Genomic DNA, 17,319 nt, shown 5'->3' with positions numbered 1-17,319 from the left:
TAGCGTAAGAAGCGGTTTACATTTTCTCTTCACGTTGCCCAAGGGGAGTTTTTCTTCCTTTTAAGGTGTTTCCAACTATAAAATTAGGGAAAGAGGGAGGGCAGGCCACCCACAGAGAATCTGAACTCTGGCTGGCTCGAGTTCACTTTTAAATTTAGAGCCAGAGAGCTTGAAACTAAAACAAACTGCAATGCATTTAGCTACGTGTGGCAGGAAATGAGCTTTCCTATGCTGAAATCATAAAATAATTTATCATAAGTATCATAAGAAATCTCCTTTAATGATAAATAATAGCTTTTTCAACTCATAAATTTTACTTTATTATTATTATTATTTGTCTCAAAACAGATCTTAATGTGCTGACTACACAGAATAGCTATTATCATGGTAAAGGGGAAGACACCACAGCCCAGGTGTATCACCTGTCCTGAGACTGGCATCAGAAGTCTAGTGCTTGGAGTTAGGGGCCCTCACATGCAGAACTGAGCTCATCAGCATACAGATAAGGCAGAGCCAAGGGAACCTGGGAGGAGAGTAAAATAGAGAAAGGGGCCTAGGACTGAATCTTGGGGATACCAACAAACAGGGCAGAAGCAAAGGAGGCCCCTGCTAGGTGGTAGCACAGTAGACAGTGTCAACCTGGGATGCTGAGGACCCAGGTTCAAAACCTCAAGGTCACTAGCTTGAGCTCAGGGTCACCGACTTGAGCACAGAAACATCAACATGATCCCAAGGTCGCTGACTTGAACCAAAAGGTCACTGGCTTGAAGCCCAAAGTCGCTGGCTTGAGCAAGGGGTCACTGACTCTACTGGAGCCCCCCGGTCAAGGCACATGTGAGAAAGCAATCAATGAACAACTAAAGTGCTACAACTACGAATTGATGCTTTTCATCTCTCTCTCTGTCTCTATCTTTCTCTCTCTCTCTCTCCCTCCCTCCCTCTGAAGGAAACTTTTTAAAAACTGGAAATGCCAACAAAGGAAATGGAGAAGGAGTCAGTGAGCTGGGATCAATCAGAAAGGGTGCACATAAAGGCTATGATCTGCCTTTGAATATCACATACCTGTGAACCTGTTTGCCAAGTCCACTAGCTTTACAATTCCATCTTCATCTGAGAATTCCAAAAGAACATTCTCATAATTAAAGAGAGCAGGAACTCTGGAGTGGCTCTGGTCGCAGTGGAGCGCGCCCAGGAGGGGCGGAGCGCCGCCCCCTGGTGGGCAGAGCGTCGCCCCTGGTGGACATGCCGGGTGGATCCTGGTGGGGCGCATGCGGGAGTCTGTCTGACTGTCTCTTCCCGTTTCCAGCTTCGGAAAAATACCAAAAAAAAAAATATTAAAGAGAGCAGGAACTCTATAAAACTGAAATCATTTTTAAATCCTCAAAAATATCAAATGCAAACCATAAAATTAACTTTAGTATCAGAACAACATGTAGATTGCTGATCAATTTCAGTGAGAGGGGGCCACTCATTTCCTAAGAAGAAGAAATTTTCTCTTGGCTTCTTAGATTTAGTGTGTGGCAACAGAGCCCTTTGGTACCCGTATTTAATGATCATGCCTTCAGGTACTACAAAAATTTCATGATCAAAATCCATGGTGTCTGGGTGAAAGGCACTTTGCACATTGAAATTCAAAAGCAGATTATTTCTACAAACTAGTTGTTTACTGAGATCCTTGAGCTATTATTGTCAGAGTAAAATAGTGGTCAGCAATTGTCTAGTAAATTTTTGATCAATTAAACCATTCCTACAAAGTAAAATTTCTATGCTTTTTAATGGTAGCTTTGCATTTAAATTTTTCGAGAACAATCTGATATTTAAAAACCCCAGTGACTACACATGTGCTCAGACAAAAATGTTCATACTGTTTATGATTCTATAAGCTACTAACAGGAATATTAAAAATACTACATTTCTCTGTCTAAGCATGTATTTATTTAACAAACATCTGTCAATTTCTGCCTGTGTTCCAGGCTCTGTACCCGGCCCCAAGGACAGAGAGAGGAGCAAAACTTAGGACCTGATCCACATTCACAGATATCCACAGGTAATTATAGCAAATGATACACACCTTGAATTGCCTTTAAGATCATAGAGAAGACTGAGTGGGAGTGTGCTGGGCGGAGTCTGGGAGGAAGGACCTTCCTGGTTGAAGAGCTGCACCTGCAAAGGCAAGAATGGGTCAGCCCACACTGAACACACAGGGTAGAGGATTCCCTCTGGCTGTGCCCAGGGTACCCAAAGAGAGGGGTTGGAAATAGATTGGGTGCATCAGCAGAAGAACCATGGAACTGCCATTCCAGGCCTAGGAGTTTAAACTTTCTCCTGCAAAGAATGGGGAGCAACCAAAAGATTTTAAGCAGAACATCATCAGAGGTATGTTTACAGATCCCTCTGGAAGCAGCTCAGAGAATGGGCCGAAGGTGATAAGACTGGAAGCAAAGAAACAAATACTAATGTTCACAATTGTCCAGTCAAAAAGCGATGAGCACAGTGGAATATTATTTAACACTAAAAAGGATTAAAATACTGGTATATGCTACTGCACGGATGAACCTCAAACACATTATGCTAAGTGGCAGGAGCCAGTCACACAAAGCCACATATTATATGTTCCATTCACATCAAATGTCCAGAATTGACAAAGCTATAGAGACAGCCAGTAGATTAGTGGTTGCCTGGGCGTGGGAGGAGGGATTGGGAGAACAGCTAAGGGGTGCTCTGTGTGGGGTCATGAAAATGTTTTAGAATCGACTGTGGTAGAAGATGCACAACTTAGAACAGGGGTCCCCAAACTACGGCCCGCGGGCCGCATGCGGCCCCCTGAAGCCATTTATCCGGCCCCTGCCGCACTTCCGGAAGGGGCACCTCTTTCATTGGTGGTCAGTGAGAAAAGCATAGTTCCCATTGAAATACTGGTCAGTTTGTTTATTTAAATTTACTTTATTTTAAATATTGTATTTGTTCCCGTTTTGTTTTTTTACTTTAAAATAAGATATGTGCAGTGTGCATAGGGATTTGTTCATAGTTTTTTTTATAGTCTGGCCCTCCAACGGTCTGAGGGACAGTGAACTGGCCCCCTGTGTAAAAAGTTTGGGGACCCCTAACTTAGAAGATACTAGAAGCCAATGAATTGTATATTCTAAAAGGAAACACTGTATATGTAAATTACATCTCAATAAAATATTTTTTAAAGAAAAACAATGAGGCTGGAACAAGAGTGGGGACCAAGTATTTCTCTGATTCCGACCTGTAGAACTGGTTGAATGAGGCCACCATGAGTCAGGATGGGGAATTCAGAAAAATGACGAGCCCCTTTCTGGACGTTTCTAGACATCTGGTTTGAGGCATCCATGCAGTGTCACGATGATGACGATCAGTAGCTGGGGTACTTATGAGAGTCCAGAGCTAAGGATTTGAAAGAATTCAGCATATACTTGATACGTAAATCTATGGAACTGAATTCAACAAACTAAAAGGACATGTGGGTAAAAAGAGGCCAGGGCTAGACCCCTAAGGAAAGTATTTTTAAGGAACAGACAGAAGAAGAAGTGCCCTCATAGGAAGGTGAAAAGAAGCTGTCAGAAAGCAAAGAGGTAAATAAATAACCCAACCCACTCGCTGGGTCCGGGCCAGTCACTAACTTAGCGCCTCAAAATACTAGGGAGCATCTCTAAACCCAGTTTTGCTAAATGAGGGAATCTGGTGGTCAAGTGCACTCCTCCAGGCCTCTGAAAGATGGCCACTGCCTCGTGACTCGGCCCATTAACTGGACAGCGATGACTAGGCTTCTGTGCTTTCATGAAACAGAGTGTACCTGCCTTTGCCCACCTGTCACCTGGTTGAGAACTTCACATTCTCTTCACAGAGCTGTTTCCATTTTCCTGTTCTGCTAATGAAGTGGTTATGTTCAGCTTTCATCATAATTAGCGTTCATTGAATCCAAGTGCTTTGTCATTAATCTTTTATACTAATTAATCTTTTATACATTAATAGATTGCAAAACATGTGAAAGCAAACCATTTTTTCTTATTAGGAAATTAAATTAAGCCTCTCCAACATAAGAGCAGAGTGGAAGTAAATCTAGCTAGACAAATCCGGCCAATGAAAACCTCCCTTTGCTGGAAAACTGACTCTCCAGTCTGCATTAAACTTTGCATTCAGAACGTTGGAACAATAAGCTCACCCAAACCATTTCTTTTCCCACTTTTTTTCTCAGTTAGCAAGGCATCCCTTCTCTACTAGCTAGTGGTTTAAAAAGAAAGATTTTTCAGTCATTTTTATATCTAGTCAGGATTTCATCATTCAAATTTCAAATGCGGAATTATCAGCAAATGCTGCCAAGACAGGTGCTCTGATTATGTCCTTTATTGTCACCTTTCAAGCAATACATAGGCCTCATGTGTAAATCCCGCTATATTATTTTAAACAGTCTTCTTTCACGCGTCTTTTCTGTCCTCATCTTCACAGCAAGCGGGGGTGAGACAGCACAGTCAAGAGAGAGACCACTTGGATTTAAAAACAGGGCCTCGGTGATCACCCCGGGATGATGTTTTAATCACAGAGGGACTCGGAGACCAAGAGTGCTGGAAAGCCCCCGCCCACATGCCTACCCGGGTGGAAGTCAAACTCTCGGCCAGGGATGCTGCATAAACGAGCTGTCTGCAGTCAGACCTCTGTGTTCACTGGTTTCACATCTCAAGATTCAACCAACTGTTGATCAAAAAAAAATTGTTTTTGAAGACACATCACATTGTTGCTGCTGTGTACAATGAGCCAATGATGGTTGTGCTTGTACTAAACATGTACAGCCCCCCCATGTCATTATTCCCTAAACAATACAGTATAACAACTATTTACATACCATCTATACTGTATTAGATATTTTTAGTAACCTAAAGATAATTTAAAGTATACGGGACGGAAAGCTGTGTGGAAAGTTACATGCAAATACTACACCATTCTGTACAAGGAACTTGAGCGTCTGTTTGAGTATCCGTGGGGGTTGTGGAACCATCTGAGGGATGACAATATTTGTCCTGCACCTACATATTAACAAGTGCATCTCTGGTGTTCTCTTTACAGGTGATTCCCAGAAGGCAAATTATTAGGTCAAAGATTACAAACTAGGTACTTTGTTTTATCTCATGGTATGGCTTGCCAAATTGCTTTCCAAAATTTTACAACAAATTTGGTTGTACAAATTTCTACTACTTGCTATCAGTAGTACATGAAAATGCTGTAAAATTAGTATGAAGAAGTTCTGTGGCCTGGCCAGGCAGTGGTACAGTGGATAGAGCGTCAGACTGTGATGTGGAGGACCCAGGTTTGAAACCCTGAGGTCACCAGCCTGAGCACAGGCTCACAAGCTTGAGTGTGGGATCACTGGCTTGACGTGGGATCATAGGCATGATCCCATAGTTGCTGGCTTGAGCCCAAAAGTCGCTGGCTTGAAGCCCAAGGTCGCTGGCTTGAGCCCAAGGTTGCTGGCAGAGTAAGGGGTCACTTGCTCTGCTGTAGCCCCCAGTCAAGGCACATACAAGAAAGCAATCAATGAACAACTAAGGAGCCACAATGAAGAACTGATGTTTCTCATCTCTCTCCCTCCCTCTCTGACCCTATCTGTCCTTCTCTCTGACTGTCTCTGTCCAAAAATAATAATAAAAAAATCTGTGTACTTTTCACTCAGTTTCCCCAAATACTAACATTTTATATAATTACAAGTCCATTATCAAGATCAGAACAGTAACATTGATATAACTTCATTATCTAATCTTTAGACTTCATTTAAATTTCACCAATGTTCCCATTAGCATCTTTTTTTTCTGGTTCAACTTTGAATCTAAGAGCACATACTGCATTAATTGTCACATCTCCTTAGTCCCCTTTAATCTGTAACAATTCCTCCGTCTTTGCCTTTCATGACCTTGGCGCTTTTGAGAAGTATTAGCTTACTACATTTGTAGACTGTTCCTCTATTGGGTTTGTCTGATGTGTCCACATAATTAAAGTTCAGTGATGCATTTTTTTAACAAGAATACCTTAGAAGTAAGTGATGTATCTTTCTCAGTACATCACATTAGGAGGCACAGGATGGCAATTTGTCTAATTACTAATTAAGTAAATGGCGTTCACTAGGCTAAGTGGTGTCTTCCAGATTTCTCCACTGTAAAGATATTATTTTCCCTTATTTAATTAATAAGTATCTTCAGGGTAAATACTTTGAGAATACATAACTATCCTGTTTCTTATCGTTTCATCAACTCCTGTGTTATTGGCTGAACAGTGATTTTCTATTTCATCATTCTTTTTTCATTTATTAGTTGAAATTCTTTTGTAAAGAAAAGCTGTTCCTCTCCCCAATTATTTATTAAATTATTTATTTATATCAATTACAAACCCCCAAATTATTATGTTTTAATTCATTAATATCATTATTTGGTTTGTTATTCAAACTGTCCCAGATTTGGCTATTGAGAGCTCCTTTAAATTGCCCCTGCATCCTTTTGACATGTTACCATCATCTTTCTTACTTATGGGCTCCAAGATATTCCAGGCACACATTGTACTTTCTTATCCCCAGCCCTAGAATCAGGCATTTTCTAAGGATATGTGATGTTGTTTATTGAAGAATGATATTTAGAAATCAAGTTTTTGCTTATTGGGAGTGGGGTTTCATTGTTTCTAGACATTCTCAGCAAACAAAGCTAAGAAATACATGTATGTACACGGATATGTCTACATCAATTTCTATACTGGTAAATAGTAGTAATGTTACTTGCTTTTTATTAATTTTTTCTTTTTCTAATATTTTAAAAATGATTTGTGAGAGAGAGAGAAACATCAATTTATTGTTGCATTTATTATTTATGCATTCACTGGTTCATTCTTGTATGTGTCCTGACCAGGGATAGAACCCACAACCTTGGCGTATCAATGCAATGTTCTAACCCAGTGGTCCCCAACCCACGGGCTGCGGACCAGTACCGGTCCGTGGGCCATTTGGTACCAATCCGCAGAGAAAGAATAAATAACTTACATTATTTTTGTTTTATTTATATTTAAGTCTGAATGATGTTTTATTTTTTTAAAATGACCAGATTCCCTCTGTTACATCCATCTAAGACTCACTCTTGACGCTTATCTTAGTCACGTGATACATTTATCCATCCAATCCTAAAGGCCGGTCCGTGAAAATATTTTCTGACATTAAATCAGTCAGTTGCCCAAAAAAGGTTGGGGACCACCGAGCTACCCAGCCAGGGTTTTAATTTTTTTTCCTTTAATATTGTTCTCTTGCTGAATTGCATTGGCTAACATCGTTACTACAATGTGAATAATAATAGAGATAGTAAGTTTCTTTGCTAAGTGTCTGATCTTAGTAGAAATGCCTCTAGATTTCCCCATTGAGTAAGATAATGTATTTTAGAACAAAGGCATATTTATTTTATTATGTTAAATGATCTACCAATTATTATTTTCTTGAATAGTTTTATAAAATTTTATTTAAAAAAATTAACTTTAACGTGGTGACATTGATCAATAAGAGTACATACATAGGTTTCAGGTGAACATTTCTATGGCATTTGAACTGTTGATTATGTTGTATACCCATCACCCAATGTCAAATCATTTTCCGTCACCTTATATTTGTCCCTCTTTGCACCCATTCCACCACCCACCCTCCCCATTCACTCAAGTCCCCTTCCCCGTCCCCCATGTTCCCTTCTTCTTGGTAATCACTTCACTTTTATCTAAGTCCATAAGTCTCAGTTTTATATCCCACCTATGTGTGAAATCATACAGTTCTTATCTTTTTCTGATTTACTTATTTCACTCAGTATAATGTTGTCAAGATCCATCCATGTTGTTGTAAATGTAGCTATGTCATCATTTCTTATGGCTGAGTAATATTCCATAGTATATTTGTACCACATCTTCTTTATCCAAGCCTCTATCAAGGGACACTGGTTGTTTTCATGTCTTGGCCACTGTGAATAATGCTGCGATGAACACAGGGATGCATGTGTCTTTATGTAGCAATGTTTTTGAGTTTTATGGGCAGATACTCAGTAGAGGGATTGCTCGGTCATACGGTAATTTGATTCTTAAGTTTTTGAGGAACCACCATACTTTCTTCCATAGTGGTTGTACTAATTTGCATTCCCAACAGTAGTGAATGAGGGTTCCTTTTTCTCCACAGCTTCTCCAACGCTTGTTATTATCTGTCTTGTTGAATAGCCAATCTACCAGGTGTGAGATGGTATCTCATTGTAGTTTTGATTTACATTTCTTGAATATTTAGTGAAGATGAGCATCTTTTCATATACCTGTTGGCCACCTACATATGTCCTCTTGGGAGAAATATCTGTTCAGGTCTTCTCCCCATTTTTTAATTGGATTGTTTGCTTGTTTGTTGCTGAGCTTTGTGAGTTCTTTATATATTTTGGATATTAACTCATTTTTTAAAAAATTTTTTTATTTTTATTTTTTGTATTTTTCTGAAGTTGGAAACGGGGACACAGTCAGACAGACTTCCACATACGCCTGACCAGGATCCACCCGGCATGCCCACCAGGGGGTGATGCTCTGCCCATCTGGGGCATTGCTCTGTTGCAACCAGAGCCACTCTAGTACCTGAGGCAGAAGCCATGGAGCCATCCTCAGCGCCCGGGCCAACTTTTTGCTCCAATGGAGCCTTGGCTGCAGGAGGGGAAGAGAGAGACAGAGAGGAAGGAGAGGGGGAGGGGTGGAGAAGCAGATGGGCGCTTCTCCTGTGTGCCCTGGCTGGGAATCAAACCCGGGACTCCTGCACACCAGGCTGACGCTCTACCACTGAGCCAACTGGCCAGGGCCTATTAACTCATTATTGGAGTTGTTGTTTGCAAATATCACCTCCCATTTAGTTGGCTGCCTATTTGGGGTTTTTTGTCAGTTTCCTTTGCTGTGCAGAAGCTTTTTAGTTTGATATAGTCCCATTCATTTATTTTTGCCTTTACTTTCCTTGCCTTTGGGGTCAAATTCATAAATTGTTCTCTACAGCCAAGGTCCATGAGCTTAGTACCTATGTTTTTTTATGTAACTTATAGTTTCAGGCCTTATATTTAAGTCTTTGATCCATTTTAAATTAACTTTTGTGCAGGAGGACAAACTGTAGTCATTTCATTTTTTGCATGTGGTTTTCCAATTTTCCCAGCACCATTTATTGAAGAGACTTTCTTTTCTCCATTGTATGTTTTTGGCTCCTTTGTCGAAGATGATTTGCTCATCTATATGTGGTTTTATTTCTAAGCTCTCAATTCTGTTCCATTGGTCTGTATGTCAGTTTTTCTGCCAATACCATGCTGTTTTGATTATCACGGCCCTGTAGTATAATTTGAAGTCAGGTAGTGTGATACCTTTGGCGTCATGCTTTTTCTTTGGATTGCTTTGGCTATTTGGCTTTTTTTTATGGTTCCATACAAACCTATTTCTTTAAAAAATGACATTGGGATTTTGATGGAGATTGCATTAAATTTGTATATTGCTTTGGGTAAAATGGCCATTTTAACTATGTTGATTCTTCTAATCCATGAACATGGAATATTTTTCCCTTTCATTGTGTTTTTTTTTATTTTTTTCCATAATGTTTTGTAGTTTTCGGTATATAGGTCCTTCACATCCTTTGTTAAGTTTATTCCTAGGTACTTTATTTTTTGTTGCAATTGTAAAAGGCATTTTTTTTTCAGTTCATTTTCTGAAGTTTCATTGTCGGCATACAGAAAAGCAGTAGACTTTTGTATATTGATTTTGTATCCTGCGACTTTACTGTATTGGTTTATTGTTTCTAATAGTGTTCTGGTGGAGTCTTTGGGGTTTTCTATATACAGGGTCATGTCCTCTTCAAAAAGTGATATCTTTATTTCTTCTTTCCCAATATGAATGCCTTTTATTTTTTTTAATATTTTTATTAGCAAGAAGAAATCTGAATCCAGGCAGGAGATATGGGAAGAAAGACACTATGGCATACATGGATACAGATAAAATATGCCAGTGTATGAACTATAAAAACCTTCACTCCTCTCTTCATTCACACCCTTCTTATAACCTCTTTGTGGGTAGAGTCTCATTTCCTGCCCTGGAACTTTGAGCTCAGTCATCAGATTTGTTTTGGCCAATGGAATGGGCCAGAAATGACAATGTGCCAGTGCTAAACTAAGCCTTAAGACACTTTACATACTTCCTATTGCCCCTTGTGACTTCACCGTTGACCTGAGAAGCACTTTCCCCAAACAGCTGTCACTCTGCAGCATGGACACCCAAATAAACACACGTAGGACAGAGGTTCATCAGCCAGCACACTGGCCTATGGTGAGAAACCAAGTCACACAGCGCAGCACAACAAAGCTTGGATCAGCATAGCCCCAGCTGACCGGTGTTCAGTGAGCCAATCTTTTATTTTAGACTCCATTCGCTTACTTAGTATAAAAGGGAGATAGAAGGCCTATTATCTCCAACCAACTATGTTGAGCCCTTGTTTTGAATAAGGTACTTTTGAATTTTTCTAATCTGCCAGACCAGCAGCCTTCTTTAATGCTAGCATCCACATTATAGCCTCCAGTTCCCAATATCATCCTCTTGGTCTTTGAATCTTTTATGCTATTGCAGTCACAGTGATTTATCTGTATTTATTTTTCTGTCAAATTAGCCTAGAATATTGTGGGTGTTGTTCAATAAACAGTGGTTCTGGCTCATTTCTTTCAGGGAAGCATGCGGGAATAGTAAACTTCCTAACTTTTTTTTGTTTGTTTTTGCTTTAGGAAGAAGATAAATTCTATTGGTCCACTATGTCTTTTGTACCACTACATTTACCTTTTGCATCATAATCAATAACACCCATCTCATCTCTAATCAGTTTTTGTCCCTTATGTTATACACTTAAGAACTCTTCCTTCTAGTTTTGGAGGCTCTTTTACATTCCTTGGCAAAATCTCTTTCGCCACCTATAGTCAGTCTACCTGTTTTTAAGTTATCGGTGCTTCAAATTTGGCTCCATCCATTTTTTTGAAAGATATGTTTTTCTTCTAATAACCTTTTTGCTTCTGACAGATAGTAATAACATAAATTTAACAAAAGTCAATTACGTTAACAAGTTTTCCACTTGCCTTGACACTACACAAAACATGTGCTTGTAGCAGAAACAGTCAGCAGCGTCCAGGGAACTGTAATGACACCTGCTTGGTGCAGCGAGCTTCTACCAAAGTGCATGAAGAAAAAGTCTCAAAACTGCTGCAGAGCAGTTCCAGGGAAATCATATTTCTATGAAAAACTGATGTAGCATCAAACACAATAGAGCTTTCCACATTTCGGTGAGCTTGTGTTATAAAAGATGTAACTCTTGTGTTTTATACCAGCACACAGTAAAAGTATCAGGGGTGTGTGGAAAGGCCACCTCGTTACTTAGACTCTTCAATTGACATCTGCATTTTTAAAAGTCACATAAAAGAATGGATTTGTGATATGAAAAGTGTATTGATTTCTCTGAGTTCTATCTCTTGAGTCAAAGAGAAAAAAATGAGGCAGTATTGTACAGAGCCATCAAGTTCAATGTTTATGACAATAATAAAAACTTTTAATAGAGAATGTTCTAAAAGAGACTTGAGTCCTTGTACTACATACAGCACAAGACTGGGACACTGAGTCTGCACAGTGACAAACAGCTGTTTGGGAAAGAACCGAAGATGCTTTCCAGCAACCATAGTGATTTATAAGCAAAACAGAATCTCAAGTAAGAATGCAGGAAAACTGAACATCGCAATTTCTGTTCTCAACTCGAAATAATCTACAAGTTCAGTTCCTGCCATAAATTCAGCTCAAGGCCACTTACCAAGAAGCTGTGATTTTGTTTTAGTTAAAGAAGTTAGAAGATTTCCCTGAGGCCCCCAACATGATTGTTTTATAGGTAAAATGTTGCTGCTGCCAGCCCTGGCTGTGGAGGATTGAATCAATTCTCAGCATGATCATCACTGGTCCACACAAGACTCCAGGGCTTTTGCTTTAATGGTGTTTCTTCCATTTTATCCCAATTCTCTTTCCCACAGGCAAGCATTCTAATATATATATTTGTAATCATACTTTTAATTAATACTTATTGTATGTAGGCTTGTTATGTGTTCATTTCAAGGGCTAAAGACACATCAGTGATGAAAAGGGATTTAAAAAAAAAAAAGAAAAGAAAACCCTGCCTTCTAGACATCTACATTCTAGAAAGGAACACATTATAAAAAATTAAGTAGTAAATATTATTAAAGGGTAGTAAGTACTATGAGGAAAAATAAAACAGAGGAGAGGGGAAATAAATGCTGGGGGTGGGGGGAACAGTTACACTGTAAACAGGGTGGCCAAGAAAGCCCCTGCTCAGGATGTGACATTTGAGCAAAGACTTGCAGGATATGAGCATCTGAGCCGGGCAGGTATCTAGAGGAGCCCTAGAACAGCAGATGTCTAGAGGAGTCTACTACAGGCTCTGAAGTATTATGGGGTTCATGTGTATACATTCGTTTATAAGTGTTCTTGCAAAACAGATACTGCTTTAGCTACATATATTTTAATGTTTATAATTGTATTTATAATTGTCTGGGTTCTCCAGAGAAACAAAACCAATAAGAGATTAGATTGAAAAAATAAAAGAGATTTGATGGATGGATGGATGGATGGACGGACGGACAGGCAGGCAAACAAACAAATTTACTATAATAAATGGTTAACAATGATTGAGGCTGAGAAGTGTCCAAGATCTGTGCCCAGAAAGTTGGCAATTCAGAAGAGCTAGTGGTAATTCCAGTCCAAAAGCAGAAGATCAACGTACCAACTTGAAAAGAGGCAGAGAGCACCCTTTCCTTACACAGGCATTCATTGTTCGGGACTTCAGAGGATTGGATGGGACCCTCCCACACTGGGAGGGGAACCTGTCTTACTCTGTCCACAGATTCAAGTACTAATCTCATCCAGGGGCAGCATCCTAGACACAACCAGAAATAATGTTTCTCCAAATATGTAGGCACCTTGGTGGCCCAGCCAAGTTAACATATAAAATTAGCCATCCCAATATTGCATTATGTTTCTCATTCTGTTTCTTATACTCCTTCAGAATAATGCTTTCAAGATCAATAGTAGTGGCAGGCAGAATTCTCCAGTGGCACCCACAATCTTTACCTCTGGGGCATGATAATGGTTTGTTATAGGTTAAAGCTACATTGAGGATGTAATTGTAGTTACTAATCAGTAGACATTAAGATAAGATTATCCCACTGGCCTAACATAATCGCAAGAGCCCTTCAAAAGCAGTTTCTCTGGGTTGTTGAAAAAAGAAGTTAGAAAGAATCAAAGTTTGAATAAGACTCAACATGCTACGGGTGGCTTAAAGATAAAGGGGCCCAGGTGGGAAGGGGTGAGGTTACCGTGAGGAGCTAAGAGCAGCCCCTGGCTGACAGCCACCCTGAAAACAGGGATCTCAATCTTACAAAGGCAAGGGATGAAATTCTGCCAGCAACCTGAAAGAGCTTAAGGTAGATTATTTCCTAGAGCTTCTAGATAAGAACCCAGTCCAGCCGACACTTAGATTTCAGCCCTCTGAGACCCTGTGTGGAGACCCTGACCTACAGCACTGTGAGATTATAAACGAGTATTGTTGTAAAGTTGATCACTTGTTACACTGCAATAGAAAACAAATACATTAGTGTTGATGTACATTTTATTTGATAAAAAATGAACAAAAACACTTATCTAGTACTTGCTTCATATGAGGTAAGATTCCAAGAACTTTACAAATATTAATTCCTTTCATTGTCCTAACCCGTGACATTCGTTTTACTATTTTTAACTTTTTACAGATAAATCAATGAAGAAACATTGAGATTAGGTTACTTGACAAATGTCAGGTGCTATCACCATTAGTCCGATGTAAGTGATCCGGCCTTGGGGTCGATGCTCAGTCCCCACGCCTAGACTTTTGCTTTAAGCTGCTGTGAAATGTATCATACTGTGCATCTCCCTTACTTAACTCATCAGTTTTCCAGGGATGGAGTTCGCCTGGCCCTGGGCAAGGAGCTCGCTGGAGAGTATATCTCACCAGGAGTCTCATGGATCCGAGGCCACACAAGGAGTGTGACCAGGTATTTGAGGATGGTTCTCTAGAACAGCCACATCTGTCCACACCACGAATGTCCTTTAGAGCCACCACATGTCTGCCACGGGCATTTCCCAGCTTTTAAATTATTGCCAATCTGAGGGGGGGAAAAGATATTTCATTTTTTTTAATAAGGAATTTGTCTTTTTAACTATTTTTTTTTTTTTTTTGTATTTTTCTGAAGCTGGAAACGGGGAGAGACAGTCAGACAGACTCCCGCATGCGCCCGACCAGGATCCACCCAGCACGCCCACCAGGGGTCGATGCTCTGCCCACCAGGGGGCGATGCTCTGCCCCTCTGGGGCTTTGCTCTCTTGCGACCAGAGCCACTCTAGCGCCTGGGGCAGAGGCCAAGGAGCCATCCCCAGCGCCCGGGCCATCTTTGCTCCAATGGAGCCTTGGCTGTGGGAGGGGAAGAGAGAGACAGAAAGGAAGGAGAGGGGGAGGGGTGGAGAAGCAGATGGGCGCTTCTCCTGTGTGCCCTGGCCGGGAATCAACCCGGGACTCCTGCACGCCAGGCCGACGCTCTACCACTGAGCCAACCAGCCAGGGCCTCTTTTTAACTATTTTTATTGTGGTAAATATATGTAAAAAAAAAATTGCCATTCTAACCATTAAGTTAATCAGTTCATTAGCATTAATTATATTTATAATGTACAACCATCATTATCTATTTCTAAAATTTTTCATCACTGCAAACATCATTGCTTTTAATTTACATTTCTCTTTGAGCATCTCTTCACATGCTTTTCAATACATGTACAGTTGATTCTACCTTATTCATCAGAAGAAAACAAACTAAACTAATAAGAGAAGCTTGATGTCCGAACCTAACACCTTGCTGTGAAATGGAAATAATAGTACTGACCCCTCTAAATTCGTCTTGTCATTAAATGTGATGATATATGTACAGGGTTTATCACCATGCTTACAAAAGTATTTGATGGCTGGCATTTAGCATTCCTATTAATATTGATGCTATTCTATTATTAATTCTTGGACTGCCATTTCATCTGAAACATCCCGAACTCAAATAGGGGGACAGGCCACCCTGCATGTGATGGCACCATCCTTACCACCAACATACCCAAGTTCAGGGTTTTATGGTAGAAGAAACGGAATTGAAAAATAATTTAAATGCAGAACCTAATGAAGATAAAAGAGAGGAAAAAAAAAACATTCAAGCCATAATCTTAAAATAAGGAGCCATCCCAGGGCCAACAGATGGGGACGGGAGGGCGGTGGCTGGGAAGGTTCTCGCAGCTCCCGCTGCGCGAGGGCTCCCTCCCCAGCAGGCGGAGGAATGGCTCTGTGCTCCCTCCAGTTCCGCGGAGGGAAGATGCTCTACACACGGATACACGTTTGAATCTCAAGGAACGCCAGATGTACTTTTTTATGGTCTGTTTTTACAATGCTGTGACGTGCTAGTGCATGTTTTGGGTCTCAATCCCTTCTGTTTAACTGATGACACTAATGTGTAAATAACTGAAATCAGCATATTTCACTTATGATGTGAGCTCTCCGTCCTTGGGTTTTTGAAACAGGCATGAGTCAGGTTTCGCTTCCCACTGTTATTATCTTGAGTCCTGTTACCAGCAGCAAAGATGACAGTCACTTCAGTAAGCTTGCCAAAATGCAGAAAGGACTGAAGCGAACTAAACCAAAAAAAAATAGCTCTGACATTAGGAAAAGTAAGCATTTTCACTCCAAAAAGAAGAGGCTAGTAGCCTCGGTTTGGTGGTGTTTGCAGTTGCCCTTATGCAGCTTAAACCAGCTGTTTACTAGCCTTTGAAAAAGAAAGAGAAAATTGAATTGCCCTGCTCATCTTTAAATGATTTATTTTCATTTTATCTAAGTGCTTCTGTCTACTTTTTAGAATTTCTAATTGTAGAATTTGCTTACTGAAAATGTGTGCTTTGGGCTAGACAAGAATATTTAGAAATCCTTATCCACCCCCCACACCCCACACACACACAACCTGAAAAAGCAAGTGGGAGTGGAAATTTGAAAGAGGACCGCCTAATTCAGCACTAAAACCAGTGTGAGCAGCAGTGTGTGTGTGTGTGTGTGTGTGTGTGTGTGTGTGTGTGTGTGGTGTAAAATGTGCTTTTCAAAGTGCTCAGAGGTTGATGAGAATGTTTGATTAGCTCCTCTGAGAAGAAAAGGTGTTTGGACCGCTTGTTGTTTCTTTAGAATAATTTGGATGGGATTTGTGATGCAGAAAAGCTTAAGGAAAAAAGGATATCCCTTCTGTGTGGTGGAAAATTCTTGAAAAAAAAATTGCTTCCTTCAAACAAGGTATGTCTGATGAATTATTAAGCTCTGTAGCTAGTTTGCTTTCCATTCTTATTCTTATAAACATTTAAATGTATTTGTCATTAAGAAACTATTGTACCATACATACCTTCACCAAATAATCAGTCTGTACAAATTTCAGTCTCAAGAAAATTGAGATGGGAGGGGATGGTAGTTGACAACTAATATTAGGTTTGTCAACTATAAATAAGTTGTACTAAGATTAGAACAAGATTTTCACTGTATCTTTAAGCCAACTTAATTATAGTTAAAGTAAGTTGAAAAGTATGACATTTGTATAGAACTTGGAAGTACATGTGAGGCTTTCTATGTCTTGCTTCCTATGTGGAATACAATAGCAATGTAACAAATTGCTTATAATAATGCATAAAAAAGCAGTATGAGAAATGGGTATGTCGATGCTAGATTAAAAGAAACTGTTTAATGTGGATTTATGCTTTTCTCTAGTCAGATCTCAGTGGAATGTGGCTAGATGTGCAATTCTGTGTCTTGTTTACACTGGAAGTATTTTCTCAGGCGGAATGTGTTTTCACTGATAAGCCCGGGAAAAAGCTGGCATAGTTAAGTCTACTATTATAGCACAACTTTGCACAGGAAAACAGAATACAAAACCTCTTTTAAGCATGATTAGTGTCAAACCAATATAAGCATGAAATAAATGCCTCAAGCACAGATTAAACAGAAAGGATAAGATTGAATTATTAGACTCGATGATTTGCTCCAAACAACCCATGACATCTTTGTCATCTCCAGATCGAGAGTGGAATTTAAGATTTTTCTTTGGGTTTATTGCAAAAGTTAAACCAGGCATCCCTGGCCATGGTGGTTATTTAAAA

At 39.9% G+C, this 17,319-nt stretch overlaps 1 protein-coding gene across 3 annotated transcripts in view; it reads left to right on the top strand.

Moving 5' to 3' along the window:
- The first annotated feature begins 16,244 nt into the window (after positions 1 to 16,244).
- VIT (vitrin) overlaps positions 16,245 to 17,319 on the top strand; it is a 124,345-nt gene continuing 123,270 nt past the window's right edge. For all 3 annotated transcript variants that reach the window (XM_066378518.1, XM_066378517.1, XM_066378516.1), the window contains exon 1: positions 16,245 to 16,465. The gene's annotated coding sequence lies outside the window, so the exon portion shown is untranslated. The remainder of the gene's footprint in view (positions 16,466 to 17,319) is intronic.

The sequence above is a fragment of the Saccopteryx leptura genome, chromosome 3 (genome assembly GCF_036850995.1).
Source record: "Saccopteryx leptura isolate mSacLep1 chromosome 3, mSacLep1_pri_phased_curated, whole genome shotgun sequence".
NCBI classification, from domain to species: domain Eukaryota; kingdom Metazoa; phylum Chordata; class Mammalia; order Chiroptera; family Emballonuridae; genus Saccopteryx; species Saccopteryx leptura.
Note: the sequence above shows the minus strand (reverse complement) of the source record. Positions and strands in the feature narration are given on the sequence as shown.